Source organism: Oenanthe melanoleuca, chromosome 4 (genome assembly GCF_029582105.1).
Source record: "Oenanthe melanoleuca isolate GR-GAL-2019-014 chromosome 4, OMel1.0, whole genome shotgun sequence".
NCBI lineage: Eukaryota > Metazoa > Chordata > Aves > Passeriformes > Muscicapidae > Oenanthe > Oenanthe melanoleuca.
Window position 1 is genome coordinate 35,174,684 of NC_079337.1, and position 17,032 is coordinate 35,191,715.

Genomic DNA, 17,032 nt, shown 5'->3' on the forward strand with positions numbered 1-17,032 from the left:
TGTTTGGGCTGGAGAGAAGGAGGCTCAGAGGAGCATTATCACCTTCTACAATCTCCTGAAAGGAGGTGTAACCAGGTGGGTGTTGGATCCTTCTCCCAGGTGACAGGACGAGAGGACATAGCCTCAAGCTGCACCAGAGGAGGTTCAGGTTGGACATCAAGTAGAATTTCATCACAGTTAAGTACTGGAGCAAACTTTCCAGGGAGATGGTAGAGGCACCCACATTGGAAGAGTTCAAGAAATGATTGAAAATTACACTTATTTCCATGGTGGTGATCAAAGATTGGACACAATGATCTTGGAGGTCTTTTTCCAACCTATATAATTCTGTGGCTCCATCATATTTCACATTTTTTCAGCATTAATGCACTGAATAATGAAATATATAGTATAGTACATCTGTCAAATGAGAAGAGTCTACAGAGTTCTTGTTCATCTATATATAGCCTGAAAGGTTGTAGCATTGATATCTTTGGGAACCTGTGCAGCAAAATAAAAGTTATCCTGCAATGTCTGTTTATGCCTTACTGTAAAGGTATGAATGTTGTGAAAAGCACAGAGAACTGTGGAATTCCTATTTGCACATTTATATTGTGCAAATTTTCAGATTGTTTTCTCCTGATGACCCTTTATATCAGTAGAAATCATTGTATTTTTACATATCACAATCAAGCCTGTTGATTGGCAATGGTTCCAGTTTAATTACTTCCATTCTACAAAAGTATTCTAGAAGCATTTGGTAACATATTACCATAAGTACTTCTGTGATTTAGGATATTTTTCTGTAAAACTCTCACATATTTTTAACAAATATATCTTCCATCAGACAAACTTTTTTTTACTTACAACAAAAATAAGTCATAGAAAAAATGCTGGACTTTAAAAATATGTTGCTGATTGGTAAAGCAGTATCATCAGAGGTTACCACCATAGAATTATAAAGCAATAAGTGGAGAGAATAACTTTGAGGAATTTCATTGACTTGAAAAGAATTTTCTATTAGCCTTGACAGAAAATTCCATCACCAATTTTTCCTTCCTCTGGAGGAATATTTTTAGATAAAGAAATAAGCTGCAACTATTTAAAGAATTATCTATTAGTAATTATTCCCTCAAATTCAGACATCAGGTCAAACTTTTATGATTGCCTGTCAAGAGCTTTAATGCATTGAACATGTGAAGGGGAAGAACTATGTTTATTTTGTTGGGGGAAAAACTAACCCAAAAACATTTCTGCAGCAAACAGCATCTAACCTTCCAAACTGCCCAAGTCTATCAAATTTTGCTGCTTCCCATTTTAGGTTAGTTTTCTACAACGGAAAAGTGAGGCATTTTATTGAAATCTCCCAAATTACAAATATAATGTGTTTTCAAAAAGAAATGAAACAGTGATTTTTGACCCACTGGTATTGGAAGCAATATCCTATTTCTCCCATTGAAACATATGGGTAAGTTAAGGCCTTATTTCTATACAGAGTTTATGTTTTTTGCATTAGATATACTTTGTAAGATGCATAGCTCAGAGCTTCCTTTTTTTTTATTCAAAATAATGGGAAATTTTTCACCTAGGTTAAATGGAATTCAATATGATTCACAACATTTTAAACTAGGGACTAAGCAAATAATTTGACTAAAATAAAACTGACCTGAAGCCTTATGAAACACTTAAACAAAACTTTGTCATTTGCAAAAATCTGACTAAAATAATCTAAAATTTAAAAAATCTAAAATTTAAGAAGTCATCATGGCAGGGAAATAATAAAATTCTTGTCTATTCTATAGGGCCTATACCCTTATTTTGGGGATCTTGATTTGGTTCAGATAATCATCCAGATTTTTAGATGCTTATTTAATTGAACCTCTAAACCTATTGACTTTGCCCATCTCCAATTTAAAAATCCTCTCTGGGAAAGTTATCCAGATGTAAGTTGTACAAAAGCACACCTGGCAAAACAACATCTGCCTGACAATGACTTAGTGAGCCTCAGTAAAGGCTGACATATGTGCACATGCAATTGGACCTTATACCAACAAAGTGTTTTACATATTAGTGTACACTAGGGAGTCCTGAATCCTGACAGAAAAATATGATGGCTTTTACACTTTAAATTACAGTGAAGCTGTATCCACAGATGGTGCAGGTACAACACGTGTTCTTACACAGCTGGCAGGTAAGGGGAGGTCATTTCCCTAACAGCCTCTTCCTGATTTCTAGTGTTTGCCTCAATGCAGTTGCAATTTGAGATCAGGATTCTGAATGGAGCTAGTCCCAGCTGCTGGTGTGATGCTGACTGAAAGCTCCAGTATCAATGAAGAGTCTTCTGTTGATGCTTATAGATGACAGAATATCATTCCCTCTCCTCTATTACAGCATCTCTTTCATAAGGTATATGGGGCACAGTTTGTTGTGGTTTGGTCAGACACAGGTCTTAAGTAAGTCAACAGAGTTTCTTTGAGATTAGTCAGCTGGAGAACTCACAGAGCCATTGCTATGTGCCAAATGGCCATGCTTTGAAGATAGGGAAAGTAAATCTTATGTGGTCAGGTTCCTGCAAGCTAACAGAGGAGCTTTAATTCTAAAGGGAAAAGGATTGATACATAGTCTGTTCTCTTATGCTGACCTTTGTCTTAAAACTATAACAAAAATTCCAGGAAATATTTATACTTGGCCAAATTCTGAGAACAGGATGTGGCCCAGCTGACCACCAGCATCTGAGTGTGGACAGCAGGACACTTATGTCCACAAGATAGAACAGCAGTGCTGCACTTCTTACTTCAGAGCTGCAGAAACCCTCTAAGGCAGGATTTATTAATTTTTTTCCAATGAATAATGCAATGCACTCCTCTGGATACCTAGCCTGACTCATAGTCCTTCTCTTTCTCAACCTGCTCAAGAACTTTATGCTTTTGTGAGTTGTGCATTATAGAGTTCAGTCTTAGAGGACCAAACCAGCACTGTTTTTAGAAGGGCATGCCTGAAATTTTATCAAGGCGTCTTCAGAAGATAAATGGCCAGAGATAAGAGTTGTCTGTGAGAGTAAGGAAATTTCTCTGCCTACTTCTAGAAGGTCCAATCTAAGCCCAGAGTGTGCCCATCCATTTTTAAGGTAACCCTTTCCTGCCTCTTGTTTTGGCACCTGCAACTCACGGAAATGTTTTTTATTTCCAGAGAGCAAGTAGTGGCTGTGCCATAGCACAACTCCACAAGCAAAGTTGTACAGCCTAGTGACTAGGGAAAAATGAGCCAGAAGTGTAAGTTTGCAGAGTCTGCAGTAGAAGGACACTAGGTTCTGCTGGAATAACATAATGAAAATCATTCCCCTGTTTCCAAGCTGGTTGTTTGTATATTTTCTTTAATCTCTTTTACTTGGTCTTTAATCTGTTAATAAGGGCTGTCAAGGTATACAGCTATCTCCTTAACAATAATACTGTGCATCCTACAGTGCATCACACTCTTCCCCCCCTTTGCTGTATTCATGGATACCTTCTTTTTAGATATTGAAAATTCTGAAATCAGGTTTCTTTTCCTGGAAAGGGGTATAAGTAGTGAGTAGATGCAGATTAGACTACATCTGCATCTGGAATCAAATAGCCTCTTGGGATCTGACCTTAGAGACCAAAGCCAAATCTTTTAATGAGAACTTAGGCAGTGTCTTGTATTGACTTGTTAGGGGGTTTGTATAACACCTACCAAAGTAAATTTCCTTTAAGTTGTGGCATTTACACACTTCAGCAGCACACCTTCATTTTTTCATTTTCTTTGTATGGGTAATTAATTCTTTTTTTTTTTTTTTTTTTTTTTTTTTTTTCTCTAATAGAACAAAAGTTCTGTAAATCATTAGATTTTACTGGTATTAGAAATAACTGAATAACTTCAAAATATTATCCCAGTGTCAAAGATTGAATATAAATTTGACACAAACCTAGAGGAAGGACCCAGCCAAAAGTAAAGCTTCTCCGTTTTAACAGAAACCTCCAAATCTGACTGAATGGTGTGAAGAGACTGAAATATTGGTCTATTGTTTCAATGAGTATTTCAATGATTGGCAACACAGCTTCTGAGGAAATCTAATTGTTATCAGCTTAAGTGACATAATGAAAAAGCAGTAAAAATTGAGGAGAAGGTAAGGCTAATGAGCTGAGACTGATCATGTAATTCACAGGCTTTGTCCTGAATGTATTCTACCCAGAGCAGGATAAAGTAGAGAATGATAATTTCAGAAGTAGACTAGAAATTCTGAGTTTCTATGATGCACCAGTGCAGAACAGTGTAGCTTAAGCTGGCTGAAGGGCACACAGAAGTTGGATAGAATGACTGCAGAACATAGTGTAGAAGGTTATTAGAGACCTCAGTAAAGGACATTTGCACAGCAGGAAATACCTCAGTATTTTGGGCACATGAGTTAATCGTAGTAAGGACAGCATGTTTACAAGTATAGGTGGACAGAGCTATCAGTGGCCTTTCTCACCTATCATTGTACAGGAGGCTCTGCTGAACAAGGCTTAAAGAATTATCTTTTAGCACTGATAGCACTGATGCTGCTGGGGCTACAAAGGTTTGGTCTCACTGGTCACTGCCACAGCTGTTAGCACATGGGCTGAAATACTGCTGGCTTTGGTGGCCTCAGCACCTCTGTTGGATGGGATCAGATGTTTGTAAAGGACTGAGAAGCTGCTGGGCTTTTTCCAGGCTTGGAGGAAACCAGATGATGCATGCTGTGATTGCCCATGAGACCAGAGAATAAGAAACCTGAAATTGGACAGGATGATGTCAATTAATCATATGGGAGTGTATTCGTTGTGCTCCACTGTGCATTTAAATTTAAATAATTGAACATCAGTACAGCATTTTGAAGAATGGATACTAGCAAATCTAGTCTCCAGAATGTTCTAATTAAAGTTATTTTAAGTAGGACTTACAAAGTTTATATTTTAAAATGTTTCCTATGTTGATTGCAAGATCTTTTTCCAGAGATTTCTGTATGGTAAGTCTGAGATTTAATCCTGTGTTTTACTTTTTGAAATGCTGTAAAACAATGGATCCCCAGGATCTGTTTCATCAAGAAATTAAGGTGAGGTGCAGAAAAAAAGAGCTGTAATAATTGTGCATAATATAATCTCATGACTCCTCCACTGCTTCTGTCATACCACAGATATTTCTGGATACTGATTTCCAGCATCTGTGGAACCATGTTCCAGCTGTTCTCAGACTTTCTCATTTCTGGAAGCCTGCCCTTCCTTCAGCTCCAACCACAAATGTCCACACAGTAGAAATCTAGTCATTGTCCAAGAGTCAGTCATTGTCCAAGACAAAGATTACCCCAGAATGTCTCCCTTATTTTTTCACTCCCATCTAAGAACTTTTAGAATCACAGTCAGGCACAAATTAGTTATCTCAAAGCAAGACACAAACATTTTTGTGAACTAGCCCTGACAGAATTGTGTGTAAAGGTCTTTCCCTGTTTCTCAGGTCTTTAGCACAGGCATGTCCAAGCTGCAAATTAGGATGTTAAAATATGCAAACCATCACATTTTAATAAGTCACAAACCCCCCAAAATAAAGGAATGAACAGATTTTCTGTTCTCTCTAAAATTTAGGCAACTTGCTTGATGACAATCAGCAGTCCTGTCACTTTCAGATGTCACCAGCTATCTCTTGCTGCTGCTTTACTTCAGGTTTGAAGTTCCATCTGCTCTTTGCTCTTTTTTGGTTTGAAAAAACCTTCCCACAATGCTGTCTAAATAATTGGGAAAGCATTTTCAAAAGACCGAAAAAAGTATGCAGGATACTTCAGATTTTGTTCAAAAAGGAAGAAAAAGGAAGAAAAAGGAAGAAAAAGGAAGAAAAAGGAAGAAAAAGGAATAAACTTTCAGAGTCCTGTTGAAAATTTGTACATCTTTATATATTTCATTCCTCATACTTTTAACCTCAACACTAGTATACAGAACTCCACTGGATCCTAATTTCCAATAACTTTTATTAAGTTAATATCCTAGTTAATTTTTACAATATTGCATGTTAAGACTACCCTTATGTTAATCACTAGAACACATGCAATATTGCTCAAATATGTACATGTAGAATGTTTGTGCGTGAATCCACAAATTGATAATAAAAAAAGATAATAAATAAACTGCTAAACCCGAACTATATTCAAATAAATAATTTATCCTACTCTCTAGTCTACCCTAGTCCAGTTTTCTTTAGTTGCTTTTTTATGGTAAGAAACCTGCTTTGCTGCAGGATTTTTTGAAATTTTGCTACAAGAGCACAGGATGTAACTAGTTAATACAAAATACCAAAAAACTCTAATGCAACCCAAACCAAAACCCCAAAACCCCAAACTGGTTCCTGGAAACATTAATGTGCAGTTGTTACACACTAGATTTTAGGCTTGTTTGCAGCAGGGAATATTTTAGCTTGTGCATCTCACTTCTAATAATGCCTTTCAAGAAAATGTCTAAATTTCCTTGTTTTCTAAACCTTTCTTATGGTTCAGGCTGTTTTGATTCTTGTTCATGTAAGTTGCTTTTCTGATTCTGTTCAGAAGAGTGACTGTTATCCATCTGAAAAGAAAATATTTCAAAATTGGTTAAGCTTGACATTATACTATTGGATAGAATAGAGGGATTGTCACAAGAGTTTAAAGAAAATTATTATCATTATCATTGTTACATAAAGATAAAAACTTGGTAGTCTTCGTTGTGGAAAAAACAAAAAAATCAATCAATTTCTTCATTATCATTCTACTGAGAAGCATACTAAATGCAGCTTATTAGGAAGTGTCATTCTCATCCCTAAAACAAAAACACACAAAAAAAAAGGGGATACTGATAAGGAGAATTATTTTCCTATGCAATTAGCAGTGTTATTCCCTTTTGCAAGATGACTTTGTAGCCAGGAATTCATGAAGAGTTTTTCTCCCTAACAGATTTTTTGGCTATATAGAACATCCTGTGTAGTCAGGGCTAAAACAACAAGAGATTCACAGCTCTCTGTTGATCTTCTGAAAAATAACATAGATTTAAAAATCCCTTTTCTTCTAGTTGTTTTATTCTGCAACAGGCTTTCTGCATCAAAAATTTTCCTCTTTCTTCCAGAACATCAATACTGACCTTTAAAAGGGAAGAATTTCTAAATTAGCTAATCTAGGGGAGAGAGATTCAACATGACAAGCTCCTTACGTGTGATCAATAGCTTTGTGTAGAAAAAGGGAAGACTACATAAGCAAAGTCAAGGATAAGGAGTAATATTACTGGGAGGATTACTAAAATTATCGTGATAATTAGAGGTTTCCTTTTTCTGATTTTTGGGCCAAAAATTAATCTTTGTCCAAAGAGCTTGACAAATGATACTGGGGTGATGAACTGACAAGCAGGTATGTGAGAAATTATGGTTTCTTGTTTTATTTGCTGTGGCAGTGTTTTTTTTTTTATTTTCATGACAATAAAAAATAATATAGTACCTAAAAACTTACTTTAAAATTTTTTCATTAATTTTCTTAACCTGTACTAAATAGGCAATGAAATAGAGTAATGGTTATTTTCCACGTGGATAATCGAGGATTAGAAAAGGTGTAGAAGTACTGACCTGTTTTCATTCATTTCAAATAAATTAACTTTTCTGTATAATTCCTTATTTATTTTCACGTCTCAACTGTTTGTTACATTTGACTGCCAAAATGAAATCCCTACAAGGTGTTTGTGACAAGGTGCATTTGGCAGTGCCTCAATAATACACATCCAGAGAGGGATGAACACAACTCCAGTCTGAATAGGTGTAGGGGATGTTCATGAGTGAGTTGCACAAAGGATGAGCTGAATCATACAGCACTAACAGGGAAAGAACTCTCTTGATAATAATCTGGGAAAGCAGTGCCTAATTCATATAAAATAAATGGAAGTGGGATATAGGTGACAGTGAGCTGTGTTGAAGTCTCTCCTCACAAGCCCTTCTCTCCCTGGCAGCATGTAAGCCAGCCCATTTGTTCCAGCACACACTGGAGGTTTTGCAGTGTGAGATCTTCCTGATTTGTCTCCCAGGCTGGCCCTTATAAGAGGCAGCTTCTGTGAGGTCATAAAATCCTTGGGATGTGGGGCTCTATAATCATTGCCAAAGTTATATTTGGGTGAGTCAAAATAAAGAAACTGCTCCAAACCCACCCTTGTGCTCTGGGAAAATTCCCACACTGCTCATGGTGTTGGATGGACTATCTTGAAAGAAGAAGACATAGAATGCAGAATCATGTGTTGCTTTCATCAGCAAGGAACCTTTGATGCACATTTCTCCTACATCCAGCCCTTAGGTAACAGATAAGTGTAGAATGTATTTAATTTTGGACACATTCCGTTTTTACTTGCAATAACTGCCCTGTGAGACTCATTAATGCTTTAAAGCTTCCTATTAAATAGAAACCTCACAGTACTTTCTTTCTAATAAAATAAACTGAAAGGTGAAAATATTTTCTGTTTGTTTTTTAATAATGAATGTGTGTCTCAAAAAATTACTCCTAATTTGTTGGATTATTTTAGTTTTATGTCCTTTCAGAGGCATGTTAATGAATAATGAAAAAAAGTGCAATAAAAGCAAACAATAATTATTCATGCTGACCTGAGGCATTTAAAGAAATAGAAGAAAGTCTAAAGAAACAGATTTCCTATAGTGCTACTTTCTTAAGTATACCAAGGTAATTAGCTTTAAGAGGAGATAATTTCAGTTCACTGAGGGTGCTCTTTTAAGTCTTTCTGGGAAATTTGGATTTTCCATTGATAGTAGTTTTAACATGTCACACTGGAGCCAGAGTGAATTAAAGTGAAGAGCTGCACAGTCTAAACAAATAGTCCTTCCCATGATCAGAAGCCTGACAACATAACAGCATAAATTATGTCACATGCCCACAAGTAATGCAGGAACAATTAAAAAAATCATAGTAATACCTCACTGCAATCCATAAACAATACATGATGTCTTTTATTAAGCTAACATTTTAAGCAGTCTAATTTTCCAATTTATCATGTTGCATTTTTACTGGTCTTAAGGAAATAAGCAACAAACTTTGCCTGTTCTGCCATCTGTTATTTCTTCTGATTAAATGATGACTTTCTCTATGAAAGTAACTGGCTAAATCCTCCAAGCCATCAATAAAAAACTGAAGTTCAGTTCTTATCTCACTTTGAAGCATAGTTAGGACAGATACAATATATTTGTTTGTGGGTAAGAATATTTGAGTAACTTATTTTACATATTGAAAATTTCTGTTTCAGTCTCATCTGGGATTCCTCTGCATCTCTCCCATACAACCATTTTTTAATTTCTTTTCATGCCACTTTAAATCTAAATAAGAAATTAAAGTCTCTTCTTACTGCTTGCTGTAAGGATCTCTCCCTCTTTGGCATGGTGGTTCTCATGATTGAATGTCCTAGATATGGGAAATCATAGATGGAGAATTAAAGCAGTTCCTCCCACTATGCTTTTGTTATCCCACCAGCAGCAACTTCTACTCAACTTCAGCTACAACAGGAATGGAAAAAAGAGTTTTCCTTCTTTTCTTCCTTTCCCTTTCAAATGTATGTCACTACACATATTTCTTGTTTAAGATGTTTTCCTTTATTGCACTTTTGACCAAGTGCAAGTTAAATGGTAAAGTTGGTGTCCCATTATTTGCACCTACAGACAAGAGGCACTTGATAGTGACAGTACCTTCCTGACTGCTCTAACTGGATGGTTTCCCCTTACCTGAGCAGAATTTAAAGATTACTGTGTAGCACGTGTGCTTCTCAACATGAAATCCTCCAGCTGGATGATCCAGATAAGAAAGTGTATTAGATCTTTTCACATATCACTTTGTGCTTTCCCAGTCTCAGTTTTCAGATCCTGCTTTTATAGATATTGCTTGTTCATCACATATCCATGGTCAGCAACAGCTCTGAAAAGTGCTTTGAGAATTTTGACCAAAGGCTGCAGAAGCATCATTAGAAATTACATAAGGAGAGATCACAGCATAAGAATTTCTCTTTGAGGATGTAGACACTGTTCTCAAAATGACCTGGTACACAGTTGAAAAGTTTTGGTATTCAGGTTTTCCAAAGTATCAGCACTACAGTGGCAAAGTTTAGAGTCTTTTTTTTATCATTGTTTTTAATATATAAATGTTAAGGATGTATTTCATGGTTTTTCTGACTCAGGCTTCTTTTATTTTTCTTATTACATGGCAAGAAATTATTATTAATCTCTTCTAATAAGAATTGCATTTGGAAAGGATAAATGAGAGTTGGAGATTCTTACAATACCTAAAGAAACAGTAAGCTCTTCATGTTGTTTTCCCTCTCTACAAAAATCATTGTAAGCAACATTAGGCAATAAGTTAATTGTATGTTGGTATGGCTCCATACCAATCATGGCAGGCATTTTTCAAAGAGGGAACCAAAATATTAAAAGTCTAAGTGAATTAGGTGCCCATCCCATTTCAGAATGACCTGAGCATTAGGAGCAAACATTTTACCCGAACTCCTAAAATCAGGACCAGATGCCTTTCTAAACACTGCACTGTAATTCAACCATATTTTTATTGGACACAGTACAAGAATTACAGGGTGAAATTCCATGGTTTCTGTTATGTAAGAAGTCAGACTACATGATGGCACGATCCCTTATGTCACTAAAATCTCTGAATAACTGAAGATGAAATCACATCTGATTTGCTCAAATTTCACTTCCTGGATTCTTGCATTGTCAATAATTTCACTCAATCTCCAGCCACTGAAGCAAGCTCTGGGATAAACAATGTAGGCAGGATTTGTATTTTTAATGTAACAAACAAGGAAAACCCTCACAATTTTGGGAAAACCTTCCTGCGAAATTTCCACCATCTTTTATGTGCTTTTTCCATGTTAGGATTGAGCTGAAGGGAATGCATATTTATATTTTGCATTCACTCTAATGCTCTTATCAGCAGGCAATAAATGAGGGAATTTATGCTGAGTTGGTATCTTAAGCATCAGATTTATCAGCAAAATCAAAATGCTGATTAAAAGAAATAGAATCTATTTCTGGAATAGGACTTCTATGAATCTACAACTGATAATGCTTACTGAAAAACAGAGGCCTTTCTCTTATTTTCAGGTTCAGTTATGATGGAATTCACAAATTTTCTTTTGAGTGTGGAAAATATCTTCTCGTTTTCAGCACTCTAAAAGCCAAGTATTTAAGAGTCCAAGTGAGTTGAAACTTTTGATGAACTCTAATGACAAGAAAACCTCTGCATGTTAAACCATACTCAACTATAAAATGAGTTTTAAAGGTCTTTTCTGTTAGGCAGGATGGCTTGAATGAAAGAAAACTGAAGATCAGTCCTGTCTGATGTAAGACTCAAGAACCAAAAAACTCCCACCACCATACCAAAAACCAGCCCAGAGCAATCAGCTTCGGTGGGAAATGGAAGGAAACAATAGGAATGCTTTGACCTCAGGATTGTTTTTTCCTTCGGGTCTGTGGAGCCATTAGAAAACTCTGGTACCCTCTGCTGGCCAAGCAATAAATCTGTAGCCCCTGAGCCAAGATGACATTCCCACGGATGCTGACATGCAAGCACGTGAGCAGCTTGGAAGCAAGAGCCAGGTTGACTTGAATCCTCTTAAAGAGCAAAACAAACATATGAGAAAGCGTTAGTCAGGAAAAAGTTTCAGGCTACCAGGAGAGTGCTATAAAAAAAGATCTAACAAAGATATGCAACACTAGGTTTTTATTAAGGTATTTAAAAAAAACTAAGCCTCTACCTAAGGATGTTTTTTTAGATTTTCAGAGTATATTGTATCAGTGTATAATGACTGCAAGCATGCTTGTGCTGTGCTCCTCTTGTCTTTCAGGTCAGGACTCAGTGCTGCTACAGAGAGGGAGCGTGGCACATCTAGCACACTGCTTAAACATCTCAAATGTGCATATGCATATTTCTCTGAAATGGAGTGATACCCTCTGTTACATGAGCTCACCTCTAAGCTGATACCAGCAAAGTTATTATTTTAAATGGATAAAACAAAGTTCTGTGTATTTGGTGCCTTACAGTTCAGGAGGTTAAAAAGGTAAATGGTTTCATGTATACCATAGGCCTCTGCTAAAAAGAGGACAATAATGAGGAGCCAGACACTTTTTCAGAGGTGGAAAGTAACTAGTTAGAATAGTTAATCTTTTGAGATGCATCCCTGGCATTAAGTGGATTCTTCTCATTCAGCTGAAGGAGCAGCAGCTGGATTCTGTCATCCCTGACTGGGGCGGTCTTGTTAGTGTAGGATGACCTCTGGAGCACTAACACAGATAATACTGGCACCTCTCTCCACTCTAATCAACTACCAGTCTGAGCAATTCTACAGGAGATGGGGGCATTAAGGCCATATTATTCTAAACAAAATTCATTGATGGTAGCAGAGTATTGTGACAGCAAAAGACAGATTTTACCTTTCTCACCAAAGGTTTTTAGGGCTAAATTTGTGGAATGGTCTGTAAAAACAGCACAGCTCCATATTTTCTCCCTTTTCTTAAAGTCATATTTTGCAAAACTAGACTGTTTGTGTCAAGTATGTCTAAGCTAAGACTCTCACAGTTTTACTGCCATATATAAAACTGTTCATTGCAACCACACATAGTTAATGTGCTCTCTCTTTGTCTCTTTCCACATAGATTAGAGCTGGCAGGAAATTTTTGGGCATTTAGCTGGAATGTAAAAGGCTCAGGTTCAAATTACTGTTCTGTCCTGCCCTGTTTCAGAGCAAGGCATTGAAAAAGGATCTTCTAGAACTGAACTGACTGCTCTTGTGGCTGACCAAGGCTGTTTTGGTGATGGAGCTCTTGTGTTTTGACTATTTTTAAAGAAGCTTCATTAAAAACTGACCTCCTCTCATGATGTACATTCACTTTAACTAAAAGTATTTCCTTCTGTAAAGTTTTCAGTTATAGCTAATACAGCTAGCTATAAAAAAAAAAAAAAAAAAAAAAAAAAAAAAAAAAAAAAAAGCTGCAAGCCTTGGCAGCAAGGCTACAAGGTTATCAGTAGTTATGAAAAAGCAAAATGAAGGTAGCTAACTTTGCTGAAAGGGATTCATTTGCCACTCAGGCATTTGGTGTCCTGCATCACACTACTTGCAGAGCACTGGCTTGCTGTTGATAAAAATGCATCAGTGCACCACATGCAAAGTACAATATGTTGATTTTATAGGAAACAACAATTCTGTTTATCCTTAGAATTTATTAGAAAATTGCCAATACCTACACTGTCAACTAAGCTGAGCCTTCTGCTGCACTTGTACTCTTATGGTTAGTAACATTTGCCCTCTGAATTCTTGGGATAATGGAATGCTGCTGCCTTGTGCCTGGGCAATATAGAGGCATTGGATTTGGTTGTTTGAGAGTGGCTTCAGTTGTGTTTGGGAGTATTCACCTCTAAAATTCAGATCTTACTGCTAAAAGCACAACAGGAATGAATGTCTGCATCTGAATTAAGGCTGTTCACATTTACTATACTGTCAGTGGAGAGAAATAGGGTGTCATTTACCCCTCAAAATAAATATTAATTACTAGACAAATCCTGCCTTTGATTTTTCCTGTCAAATGGGAAAAGAACGGTGATCAGCTGTGAACAATTTGAGGTGCTTACTCGCCCACAGTCCTTCATGTCAAAAGTGGGAATAAGACCCAAATCTCCAGGGCAGATTTGCTTAATTGGAGTAAACATTGTGTTGCATTCTCTGTTGACAATTTTATTGCAAAAACACCAGGCTTTCTCTGTCATACAGATGCAGTTCTCTGTTGGAAGGCAAATGAATTACTCGGTGTTTGAGACAGGAGTACAAAGCATCCATGCAACTGAGGATTATGCTGTGACAAACACAGCCATGGAGGTCAAATGCAGGATTTCCTTGGTGTGGGTGGAATGTTGCAGGAGAAGTGGTAATGTTGCCTGAGCTTTTAAAAGATTGTGGAAAATGAGAGCCTGATCCTTTAGAAGTTATCAATACTATTGGACTTTTTTAGCAACATACCACAGTCCTTCATCCTTTGAATTAATGATGGCACTTGAAGGGGAGGTGTCATCCTGTTTGTGAGTCACTAAAGAAGGCTTCTTAAATTGTCATAGTTTTTGGTAGAAAGTAAAAGAATTTTAAGGTTCAAGAACTCATCTGTTCTTAGAGTGAAACTTTGTTGGGAATGCTAACAGAATTTGCGAAGCTTTTATTTCAATTTAATTTTTTTTAAAAAAGGAAAAATACTATAGTCATCATGGAAATGATCACTAACTTGGTCCTTAGGACACTTATCAGGCCCTCAGTTTCAGTTCCCCCATCTGTCTGATGCATACCTGGCCTGTAATCCCATATCCCATATGACTTTGTCTGCTGCAAAGAAATTCTGGCTCTTGTAAATTCTTTCAAACCTATAACAGCTTTTGCAGCCTTCCCACTCTGCTGCTTAGAAAGATCATGCTTTGACTGCAGATTTCTTGGAGCATGTAGCTGATTTGGTGATTTTGTATCTTTTGCCCAAAAAATATTTTACTGCTTTCCTTTGTGTCTGATTTTGCCCACCTCCTTCTCTCTGTGCTTTCCTCTACTGTTTATACTTCTTGTATTAACCCCATCCAAGTGGTTTGTTCTCCCCATTGTTCCCTGAAACCCCTGCCATGCATTTTCCTGATTGAACACTGTCAGCAGAGGGAGCATCAACAGCACAGGAAGCTTCCACCAGGGTTACTGGGTCTTCATGGACTAATGGAGTCAGACTGGCAGAATCTTAAAGACAGAAGTTTGGCCATCAGCATGTGCATCAAAGACATGTTGATTCATATGTAAAAGATAGTGAGCTCTTTAGATTTAAACGGAAAGGAAAAATGACAGCCTACATACATGTCAGAGTTGCCATGAAATAAAAACGACAACATGGGAAAAATATGATTGTGCTTGAAGTCTTTCTCCAATTATTTAAAATTATTTATTTTAGATATCCACTTTTTTGTTGTATTCCTCATCCAGTGTCTCTCTAGAGAGTGAGTTAGTTCTTTGCTGGTAAATTTCAAGGCTAATAAATTATGTTGATATTGACCAAATGAAAAATAAACCAATTTTGATTATGCTGGCATTGAAAGAAAACAACTTGGGCAATCATCACCATCTGGACATGCTGTACACTTGGCTGATTCTTTCCTTTAGTGAGTCATTGTTTTCTGGTAAATGTTGATTACCAGTCCACTTGCATTTGTGAAAATCTCATCAGGCTAGGCAGCTGTAATTAATGCAAACATCAATATGCTATCAACATATGCCAAAATAAAAATGGCACATCCTAGACTCTATATTAAGAATCCAGAGTTAAAGTATGCAACAAAATGTATGAATACTTGTATAAAATTATCATAAAACATTTTAGCACAAACGATTATGGTAGCTATAGACTTCACTGTAAGGATGTTACAAGGAAATATATGTTTGAACAACTTGTGTACTCTGAGAATGGAATGAAAAACTAATTTTTAAGACTAAATATACTGACTATTCACTAAACAGAATACGAAAATAAACTTTTAAGACTCTTCAACCACAGTGGAGCAGAGAAACCTCAAGTTTTCTGGAGTGATGCCTCTTGGGTGTTTATGATTGTGGTAGGATTTGCCCTTCTGTTGTCTGAAGTGTGCAATTTGTCTTTCACTTCATGCCTATAGCTATTTGTGAGCTATTTATAGGCAACCCAAACGTCCCTATGACTGAATTCTCTGGGGAGCCTGATAAAGTAGGTATCTCTTGAATGTTTAACTCACACCAGTTATAGTTCATTCAGCCATAGCAATTTTTTTTCAAAGTAGATATAATGTTGGCATATATGGTTAAGGTGTTGGTGTACATTCTTTATTATTGCCTAGTGGGAAGAGTGCTCTTCTACATTTAATTTCTCCCTAAACTTGTGGGACTTTCAGTTTATCAGCCCCAGAAGAGGGCTAAGGAAACTCATCTCAGACCAGCAGTGAATGTTCAGGACCAAGACCAGGGACAGATGGGAACTGTGCTAGGTCTTACAGCTGGTGCCAGCCCCACTGCTTCTCAGAGGAGATGGGAAGATCCCTTTTTCCTCACCACAGTTTTTTTTCTGAAACCCAAAGCTAGAACCACACAGGGCTTCCAGAGCTTTGTCATTGGAAAAGCAGACTGTGGGACTGTGATTGTTTTGGCACCAGAAGATGATGTAGGTAGGTACCTGCTGACTGATGTAAGTAGAGACCTTCTTTGCCTTTGTTTGGGTCCTAAGCACCCTAAGTGCTTCTTGCAGCACAACATTAGAACATGCCACAGTTCTAAAAAATACTTATCCATCTGGTTTATAAATACAGAAGTACTGTTCTTCCCAACAGAAGAACAGAAGCAGATAAAGTAGTATATGATCACATAGGAACACTCCAGTATTGCAAAGTCTTGAACTTTTATCTTCTAAGTCCTAAGGCAGACCCTAAACAAATGGATCTTCTTTCTTCTCTGTGTGTGCTTGATGTTTTGCTAGCAAGCACTGTGATTTCTTTTCTCCTGGGCTGTTTTTCTACAACATATGTATGTCTTTAGCTCTGCAAGTTAAGTAGGTACAGTTTTTCATGCAGTAAACCAATTGGTATATATAGTATTCCTATGTTTAAAATGCCTTTGAAGACTCGTCCAAAGCTCACTGAAGCCAATGACATCTTTGTTTAATTTCAAAGGAATATGAATCAGGATGTGGATTGAAAGGGAAAATGTGGTCCTGCTTCTCCACTGGGAATTAATGCAGGCATCCTTGAAAGTATAGGATGTTATTTGGTTGTAGAAATAATGAGAGCATATGGGATCATGGATTTAATAGAAATGATTGTTTCACACTTTCTAAAATGTGCACTGTAGTCCGAAGGAGTGCCTGTCTGAGCAAAACTTCAGAACACAGATACCTTCTCTGAGAAAAGAGATTTTTTCACCAAATTTCCTTCTATTTAGAATTCAGCCAAACTGAAGAGAAAATAGATCTCTCTATA